The sequence below is a fragment of the Cyprinodon variegatus genome, unplaced genomic scaffold (assembly GCF_000732505.1).
Source record: "Cyprinodon variegatus isolate N-32 unplaced genomic scaffold, C_variegatus-1.0 Scaffold43, whole genome shotgun sequence".
NCBI lineage: Eukaryota > Metazoa > Chordata > Actinopteri > Cyprinodontiformes > Cyprinodontidae > Cyprinodon > Cyprinodon variegatus.
The window spans coordinates 1-10,202 of record NW_015150496.1 but is presented as its reverse complement, the minus strand read 5'-3'; the positions used below and the strand labels follow the sequence as shown (position 1 = coordinate 10,202).

General features: G+C 36.8%; 1 protein-coding gene across 1 annotated transcript in view; it reads right to left on the bottom strand.

The window, feature by feature from the left end:
* The window catches only part of LOC107081866 (glutamate receptor 4), a 119,732-nt gene extending 110,059 nt beyond the window's left edge, over positions 1-9,673 (bottom strand). The window contains exon 1 of the mRNA XM_015370205.1: positions 9,440-9,673. The gene's annotated coding sequence lies outside the window, so the exon portion shown is untranslated. The remainder of the gene's footprint in view (positions 1-9,439) is intronic.
* Positions 9,674-10,202: the final 529 nt, after the last annotated feature.

The window sequence follows — 10,202 nt, the reverse complement described above, 5'->3', positions numbered from 1 at the left end:
TCTTCAACGGAGAGTCTCCAGACTGATTAGCGAGTGAAATCTTGAAAGCTCGCGAGATCAGGATGGTCTCACGAGGCTACCATTTCCCTGCAACTCCCTGCAAAAAAAACTCCAACTTCCAGCCACTGGAGTTACCCCATCCTTCTCCTGGGCATGCATATATTTTGACTCTGACTCAACCGCTTAACTGAATTACAGGGTCTGACCAGGAGATGAAACTTCTCTTTAGATCTTAATGTCCACAAATTATGACAGAACAAAGATTTTGGTACAAATACTGATGTATAAAAATGGAATCTTAGGAGACCATCCAAGGGCCCATCAAGGAAAATGGGGAAATTTTGAATGGCTGCTACTGTATCTGGTTAATTTTGATGAGTATATATATATATATATATATATATTTGAAAGTTTTTTTGAAATAATAATCAATTTTTTTTTATTTTTTTTTATTATTATTTTTTTTATTTATTTATTTATTTATTTTTTTTTATTTAAAAAAAAAAAAAAAAAAAAAAAAAAAGAAATAATAATCAATTTTAACCCTTTAAAGCCCGAACCATGAAACAATTTAAAGAACATTTGAATTTTTCAAAATTTAAATGTCACTGAACTACTTTGAAAAATGTTGTATAAGTAACATTTTATCATTTAAGTGCATAAAATTTTATACATTAGGCAATAATGTATAATATTTGTGTATCGAAATGTTTAAATTAGTGTTTTAAGAACAAAAACATCACACTGATGATACAGAAGTCTCAAAAACTCCTGTATCAAATATTATACACTTGGCTTTAAAGGGATAATAACATATTTCTTGTTTCCTTATTGTCCTCTTCATTTACTCATAAAGTTCTACAAACAATCTTTTTTTTAAGCCATCCCCTTTTTATTTCCTCATTCAGTTTTTTTTTAAAATCTCCTTCTGTTTTTGTAAAGCTCCCTGTAATTTCTGCCAGCGTCAGTGAGCGTATGTGTTCATGGCAGACCTGGGTAGAGCAGTGGCTCAGTAAACACACTCCTCTAGTGTCTCTGCTTTTTCAGTGCAGGGAATCAGGCGGCCACTCATTGACGGAGCTCAGCGGTGCGTGGGCTGATTCTGCTTCTATTATGCTCAGCACTGGATGAATGCCTGGTGCTGTGTGTGTGGAAAAAAAATCCCCCAGGCCCAAAGCATTGCAGCCTTCACCCAGAAGCCCTCTGAAAAGCACTCGCATGCGCATCCAGAAGCGTGTGATTCCTCAGCGAAGCATCAGTGACGTGTAAATGAAAGCAGCACTCAGCTCTTCTAGACAAAAAAACGAAAGGATGAGGGAAACAGTTTTCCGTCTGCCTCCTCCTAATGTCATGCCGCACAGGTTGGACAGTATGTACAGAAGGGAACATGCAAAGGAATAAAAACAGGATGAGGGAGCATTCAGGAGCTCAACACTCAGCACTTTTCCAGCTCAGTGAAGAAAGAAAATGTTGTGATTAGAAGTGGAGAAAATAATCAGTCGTTCTGCTGCACGCAGCAAAACAGATTTTCTAAATCAAGACTGAACAAAACTGAAGGAAAGAAAATGACAGATAAGAAATGTGCAGCTGGCTGTGAAAGTTGTAAAGCCTTGTTTTTTTTTATCCACATTTCTTTTTATTTTATATCACACTGTTGTAATTTCCACAAAATTTGTAGCATATTCTTTTAATGAGTAATCTATTTTCTGCATTTTTACCAAACCTGAAACATAGTTACATCGAATTTTACAGGTTTCCTGAACAATAAAAAAAAAAAAAATCTTTTTAAACATATTTTTTTTTCATTGCTACAGTATGAAGTTTTGACTTCAGTTGTAATTCAAGCTTGGAATCTTGAATGAAAGTTACAATTCTCTCAAGGAAATAACAGTTTTGTACACTTTTTCCCTCCACTGAACCTTCCTTTAATATGCTTGGATGCTGTAGGAGCCATTTATAGTTGTTGGTGTTTAGGTATGGTTTGTTTCTGGGTTATTTGTTTTGGGTGGTGGTGACCTATATTCTGCTCTACCACTGGTGGCGGTGTGGAGGGGAAGGCTTTATAGGTAAGACGTGAGAGGGCAGAAAGGGTTTTAGGTGACGGGAGGTCATACGGTTTTTACCGCTTTCTTTGGAACACAATAGCTTGCGTCCTCCGGTTAAATTCTGTTATTTTCACATTCTCCATAGTTACCTGTCCATCTCACTTGTTGTAAAGACCGCCACTCGGATTGTTTGGAAAGTTTGTTCATATACAAACATACTTCAATAAATGGGAACGCCAATACCTTATATCCTGGTTTCCATCTCCTCCTTTAAGCGTGTTAAATTCCAGATTCCCCGCACCCACAAGCGACAAAAAGGTGGTTGATAGTCGCTACAGATGCAGTATTCAAAAGAGGCATCTACTGTAGCAACAAACTTTGCAGCCAATGGCTGCCTGCAGGAGAACAGTGAACTTTTCCCTATCATTGTGTTAGACTTAATATGACACTTAAGCAGAAAAAAAAAATAATTTTGGCTCTGATTTCATGTACTGATTTTCAGAGACACCAAACTTTAAATTCAAGTAGTTAAATTAGTTTGTAACTACTTGAAAAAAGAAGTGAAAACAAAATGATGGGGGAGAATTCCTGGTAACTCAGGAGTCATCTTAGATATCTTTAGTTTTTCTTACAGTTTAAGTAAAATTGTAGTCAGGCAGGTTATAAGGGATATCTGGTGTCTAATGGTAGATCTATTTTGGACTTTTGGACTTTTTTGCATAGTAATCAATTATCCATTTGTTATCAACTCAAAACTGAAAGATCATGTTGCAAAGTTTTCCATTGTGAGTGAACATAATGTCTGGCTTTCTTGCATGTTATGGTAAAACATAGCAATATCAGATTATTTACATATTGTACTACGTTCTACGTTTGTTTAACCAAGAGAATTAAGTTGTTTTTTGTTACATTTTTACAATTTCATCAAATGTTTTAGAAACGTAAATCTCTATTATTCCAATGAGAAAACAATTTGGCTTTTACTTGTTCAGATATCTTAAACGAGAGCAGCTAAGTCCAGAGCCATGAAAAATACAAAATAGTGGTTTTGTTTATGGGCATCTTCAATGATGCCTTAGCATCATTAGCCAGTGAAGTTGTCACAGAGTTCAGTGACCAAGCTGTCATTCTGTCTCTTTTTCTGTCAAACTGCTTCTCAAAGGATAATCTAAACTTTTATTTACTTTCAATGTCTATGTAATGCCTTTGGTCATATATGGAAACATTGATATTACTTTCATACTTTTTGTGGTTTTGAGATTTCCATAGTAAGTTCAGTTCACCTTCCTCCATGAAAGCTTTGCTTCTTAGGAGATGCACATAAGCATCTTAAACTTTTGAATAAATGCAGCTGAGGTAGTTAGACGTTCCACTAGAGGGCATAAAACAAATACAGATTTGAGCACAAGCTATGCACCGCTTGTTAAAACGGTGGATCTCTATGAGATATGTATACTACAAAAGAGAAAATAGAGTTTAAGGTGATGCAAGCTGGCCAATGTTTTCAGGATTCGGTTTAATTTGTCAGTACAACAAGGAAGATTAAAAAAAAATCCCTGCTTTGCTTCAAAAAACAATCATCAAACCTAAATTAGAGAGAAATAATCTTCATTTTTGGGTTCATGACACCATAAAAGCTTGGGTTAAAGCAGCAGCTGCACAAAACACGGCATACAAGACAAACATAAAAAGGAGCTTTGATTGAATCTGTTTTCTGAAGAATGTCCACTGGAAGATGTAACCAGAAATCTGCTTTAGAAAGCTCTGCAGGTTCTGAAGCAGAAGGACAAGTTTCACCTCTGATTCTCACAGAGTGAATGTATCCAACCTCAACAATCCATCAGAAAATGGAAGTGAGGTGCACTGGCAGTTCAGCACCACGGACAGAGCTCTGAAAGCTGAAGGCTACAAAAACAACAAAACCTTCAACAGCCAAATATAGAACTTTAGAGCAAGATATCTCCATCCGTACAAAAGCTGAATGCTGTTACATTAAATACCATAAATACCCCATTCTCTGGTTCATTAATAGGTCTGCTGTAATCAAAACATGAAGATAATTCTCCAAGCAACTTAGTCGATTGCTAGTGGCTAAAGTCAGGTGGTGTCTACCAACAGCAACTTTTCGTCACTGGGAAAGTTTATAAATGTAACCAAAACTATATGCTTACTTACATTTAAACAAGTCTTATTAAATGTTTTATTATTTTGTCATCATGTTTTGTGTGCAGACTTTTGTCATATGAGCTTGTGGGTTTTATATTTTTATTGAGCTGCATTTAAGGAAATCATAAATGACACAATGGGAAGTTATTGTATAGGTAAATATAGATCAATTCTACAGTTGGCAAAAAGGTAGCACTAAGAACTAAAAGAAAGATGATACTATGAGCTGTATGTAATACAAAAACTCTTGATAAAGCAAGCTAGATACTGAAAACAATTAAATTAATCAGAGCAGGACTTAAAATGATTAATGAAATGTTACAGTTCTCAATTTACAGATAGCAAACAGGGAGGGTTTATGATTTTCAGGCATTTGCCAGTCATCTACCATGAAACCAACTCTTTTTCTGGATTGTCGTTAGTCTACATGAGGTTAATCAAGCTTGTTTTCCTCTAACTAATCTGCTCCAAGTTTTTTGCCCTTTTCTTAGGATACAAGGAAATGAGTGCTCCTCCTGTTTTTGCACAATTACCCTTAAGTGTCACATGTGAAATCATCGGCATTAAAGTCACGTTGCGTCCTTGGCTCATCTGCAAGGTGGCGCAGTTTCAAACAGGATCCCATGTTGTTTCTGGAGAACACTCGATCAGATACACATCCCCTTTGTTGAGAGGAGAGAAGGCTTTTTACCCGGTCAAGCATGTGTGACCCCAGATAAGAGATGGAGAGGCGGGGAATGAGTTTTTCTGAGGAGATTCGGTTCTCATGCTGCAGCCTCGTTCAGCCAATCTGCTCAAACATTTAAGGAGGCACAGAGAAGGAGAGAGCAAAACTCTGCCTGCCTTCTGGAAAATGTATGAGAGCGAGATGTGGAGATGTGATCCAGGCAGCAGCCCGTATCCTTTCTGTCTCGTAATGGAAATGTGACATGGTGCAGTGAATACGTACAAACCGGCTGACTCTGCTCACAGGAATGCGAGAAGTCATTCTTGTGTAGGGAACGAAGTAAAACACTTTCTAAAGGTTTCACTTTGATATTAAACATTAAAATCATAACTTAGAAAGGAAACAGAGAAATGAAGCAGAACAGGAAATATAACCTCAGAAATAACTTCCTGACATGGAGCCTTTTATCACAAATGAGTTAGTTTTAAAAAAATTTTTTACTGTTCTCCCAACAGGAAACATTTCCAGGGACTTTTTGCACTGATGGATTTCATACTGAATACATTTGTTAAAGAGAAAAAAAATACCGAAAAGTTATCATTTATCAATCTGGAAAAAGGTTAAAGCCTAATTTCTGAGGCTTCTGCACAGGAAACTGGCTGAGTCATTTTTCCAAAGTCAAAAGCATTTAATCAAAAAGCAGTTTTTTTGGCTTTTTATTCTTTGATTTGAAGGAGTGATATTCTGAGTAAGAGTGGGAGGAAATTTTCAAAGCAATGAATATAAAGGGGGAAGCTTAAATGAAGTTCTGATTTCTTCATCATATTGGTTTTAGGTTATCTATGCTGAGCTAACGAGTTTTTCAAAGAGCTGGACTTTTGCAAAAGATAAAAGATGTGACTTCTAACTGATCTAACTCTCAACTGAGGAATTTCTACTCCTCAAAAACAGATCTATCAAAACAGTATTTTCTTTTTTTTTTTAGATCGGGACCAAATGTTATCTCAGTCTGACAAAAAAATTTTTCAGTTTGAGTGAATTTCTTGTTTGGAGTCTAGACCAGGCAATGAGAACCATTATCCTCAAATGGAGAGAACCTATGACTGGAAAACTTTACTAGAAGTGACTGTTCAACCCAATTACTAAGCACCTCATCCTAGAAGAGCACCTACAGTCATTCAACAAGAGTCATAAGAGACACCAGACAAAAATGGTCACTTTCAAGGGCAAACTCACAGTTGATCCAAAAGAACACAAAGATATGTCTCTCATTTGCAAAATAAAGCCATATCTCAATTATCCCTAAGATAATTGTGAAAATTTTCCGTAGACTAGTGAGACAGAAAAGTAAAATATGCATCTACTTCCATTTGGTGTAAAACATAACCTTTTCAGAACCAGAAAATAATTCACACAATGATTCCGGTGGAGGTAGTGTGATGGTTTGGGCTGCTTTGCTGCTGCAGGATATGGAGGACTTGCTAGAGTTAATGGAAGCGTGAATTCTGCTCTTTTAGCCCCTGTGACACCTTGACGTTTTAGCCAGCATATGCCTGACGTCCCAGAATCTCCTAAAACGCTGGCATATGCTGAACTTTCTATTTATTTTTAAAATTTTGGCCGTATACATCGCGTATTCACAACATGTCCAGAACTTATGTCCAACGACAGCCTAACTTATGCATAACACACAACAGTGTAATGCCTAGTAATGTGTAATGTGTCTAGAGGGGGGCAGCAATGCGCCCGGAGGCACCTGGCCTGCATAAAAGACTTCTTTGATCGTGGTATTAACCTAATTGCTGTTTAATAAATAAATCAATAAAAAGAAAAAGACAGAAAGAAGGTGTGCAGTTGCAGCAGATTCAGGGTCATGTCTGCAAGGAAGTTTTTTGGTAGTGGGCGTGAACGGAGGGAGGATCCATCACACTCATCTTCACGCTCACCCTATGATGGGGATGAAGTCTGGAGGAGAACTTTAATCCCGTCAACCCTCTTTTATACCAAAATGCTGCCAATACACCATTATAGACTAGCTGTAAGTCCAGCGGTCATCGAGGACATGTCAGATATATATATTATGAGTAACTTACAATTAACGTATGTCAACGATCAGATACATTACCTGTAATTTATGGCCCATGTATGAGCATACACTGGCATGCTCAACGTATTTGCCGTATGTTGACGTATGCCAGCTGTTTCAGCGTGCTCAAAACTTATACAAAACTGACCCATAACTTATCCAATGTATGTCAAAGTTTCTGCCATTTTTTTTTTTTTTTTTTGTGCCAGTTTTTCCGTACGTCAGGCATATGCTGGTCTAAATTGTCAAGGTGTGACAGAGGCTTTAGCAGAGAATCCTCAAAGAAAATGCCTGACCATCTGTTTCTAACCTCCAGATCGCAAAATAAAGACCCAAAGTGTCAGGTTTATTCAATGATGATTATAAAATTAATGCATGTGCATACAGAACATTAAAGAAATGAGATGCTTAACTTTGTTTACTGCAAACTGTCATGCAACTTTGGTAGAAAACTGCTGATGTTTGTGCAAGGATAATCCGCTCTATTCTGTGATTCAATCAGAAAGAGCATTTTGTCCTATGGCCTGATCAATTGCCTTGTCAGAAGAACACTGTTCTGTAACCCACCCCATGTGTTATGATCTGCTAATAAAAAGGCTTCTGCTGAGGAGATCCATCAGAGAGCAAGATGTGGCTGAACGTGGCTCTCTCCTCCTGCAGGAGCCAAATATCCCTATTCTGTGCAGACTCAGTTTATTTATTATGAACCTACAATTTTGAACATAACACAAAGCACCTCTGAATGGCTTCATAAATAAATCAATAAATAACTAAAGTCAAAGTCCCAACAATCTCTGACAGTGATACTGTGAACTGAGCTTAAAAAAGTTGTTTCAGAAAGAAAACCCTCCGAGGTGCTTGATTTAAAATCAACTCTAGAATGCAGTATGGGTTTAAAAGGATTCCTCATAAATGTCATGAACGTTAGCTAGATGCTGCTACCAAGAAAGAACAACAGGTTAGTGGGTTTAAGGAGGAATTACTTTCTCCTTATTGTCTTCTGGAAAAGGAGAAATGAATCCCTCTTTTTATTTCTCTTTTCAAGGCAAGGCTGGTTTGGATAGAATTATTCTCTTTATTACTTTACAATAGTGATAGATAATAATTATAGTTATGATTTTTACGCTAAAAATGGTACATCAGAGACCACAGTTTGAAATTTTACTTTCTATAGAAAATGTATCTAACATTTAGGTAATATGGTGTCATACTTTTATTAGTACAGTATTTAATAAACAAGAATTGAAACATCCTAAAAGCTGGTAAATAGCAGGTGCTTTTGATGTGAGATTTCAATTTATATTGAAAAGATATATTTCAAGTATAAAATGAATATGATGAAGTTGATGAAAATCAGGGGTGGTAAGTAATAAATTACATTTACCCAAGTTACTGTAATTGAGTACTTTTTATGAGTAAGTTGTAATTTTCTGAGTAGTTTTTGAATTATGTAATTTTTACTTTTACTCGAGTAAATTTTAACCTAAATAGTTTTACTTTGCTACATTTAAAACCCCCTCACGTTACTGAGTAAAAAAAAAAAAAATACTGATGGTGAAAAAATTTAATGTGGCCCTGCCTTGCATTTACCCTTTGTATTGTCTCATAATCCAGTGCTGCGCTTTGGAAGATGGCAGTTGCTAATCACAACTTAGGGAGTATGGATGAGGAAAGGCCTGAAGAGGAAACATATTCTGGAGACGAAAGCCAGAAAAACCTTTGGCCATATTTGGACGGATTATTTTTTTTTAAATGCACAAAAGGGAACAATGTGATAATGCAGTGTAACATGTGCCTGCCCAGCAAAACGGAGCTTTCGGCTTTTAAAACATCAACATCCAATTTACGTAAAAATGTGGCGGTAAGTTAGTTATCATCCTGTTGTCTGTTGGACAGTAGGATTGAAAATTGCTTGCACTTTATGGTACAGGTTGTGACTGTCCTTGTGCTGTGAGGAAGTATGTTCTTTAGCCCAGCTGATCTTTTGCAAGTGTGGATGTCCACTGAAATACGCCTTGAAATCGATTAAAACACCTTGTGCTCAATTCCATTCATGACTCATCCTTTTTTTCATTAAATAACTCAAAGTAACTAAGTAACTTTTACTCAAATTAAGTTTTATATGAAGTAATTTTGTACTTTTACTTGAGTACATTTTGAGATGGGTAATTTTACTTTACTCTGAGTACAATTTAGGCAAAGTAAAGATACTTTTACTCAATTACAATTTTTTTGTACTCTTTCCACCTCTGATGAAAATCTGAGTTTGAACACTGCCTTATTGAAACGGTAATGAGGAAACCAAAAAGGTTTTAGTTGTAATTCCCAACTAAAGAGCTGTTTTCAAAAATCAGCAAATTTTCTGACATATGTTCTGTGTTGATATTGCACCAGAAAACAGAGCCCACTAATGGACACCAACAGCTGATTGTCATCAGAGACATACCGATTAGCTGAAAGATGACCGTTACTCACCTCGGTCTGTGTCGTACAGGAAGACAAACTTATTCCAGTCGTAGTGGTCGAGTAGGGAAAGTAGCGCCCCCCGGATGGACGGCCGGAGCTGCAGGGTGAACTGGCTCTCGCCCTCAGTGGGGAAACTTGGCGTAATGAGGGAAATGTGAAGGGCGCTGCAGAAGGACGTCAACGTGTGGACTGAGCGCTTGTCGTACAGGCCGAAGATGGCGAAGACACCGCGGGAATACTGCGAGCAAACTGGGGGGAAAAAAAGAAAAAAAGAGTTTAATATTCAGGTAACAAAGAGAAAAAGAAATGAAATTAATTCTCTAAATATTGATGGTTAAAAGAAAGACTTAATAACTTTATTTTTGAATGGTTGTGGAGTAGAGATTTGTCAGTTTACTCCTCTAGATCCTGTGTGTTTAAAGAAGAAAAATGGCTGTCAATCCACCTGGGAATTCAATTAAAAAATAAAAATAAACAAAAAAACTCCTAAAGGGAAATTAAATGTTGCACCAACTCATATGTTTGTGTTTTTTAAAGCAGGTTTTGTTGGTGTTGATAGCTGTAGACAGGAAGGATCTTCTGTACTAGTCTGTCTTGATTCGGATCTGCAGAAGCCTCGTAATGTTTATAAACTTTCTGAAGAGGATGCTATATTGTTCATAATTGTCTTCCGCTGGACTTCTTAATTAGGTTGCTGTGGTGGGAAAAAAGTATTCAACTGTTCATCCTAGTTAAATAAACGGAGATCGATGGATTTCACTCAGTCGGCACA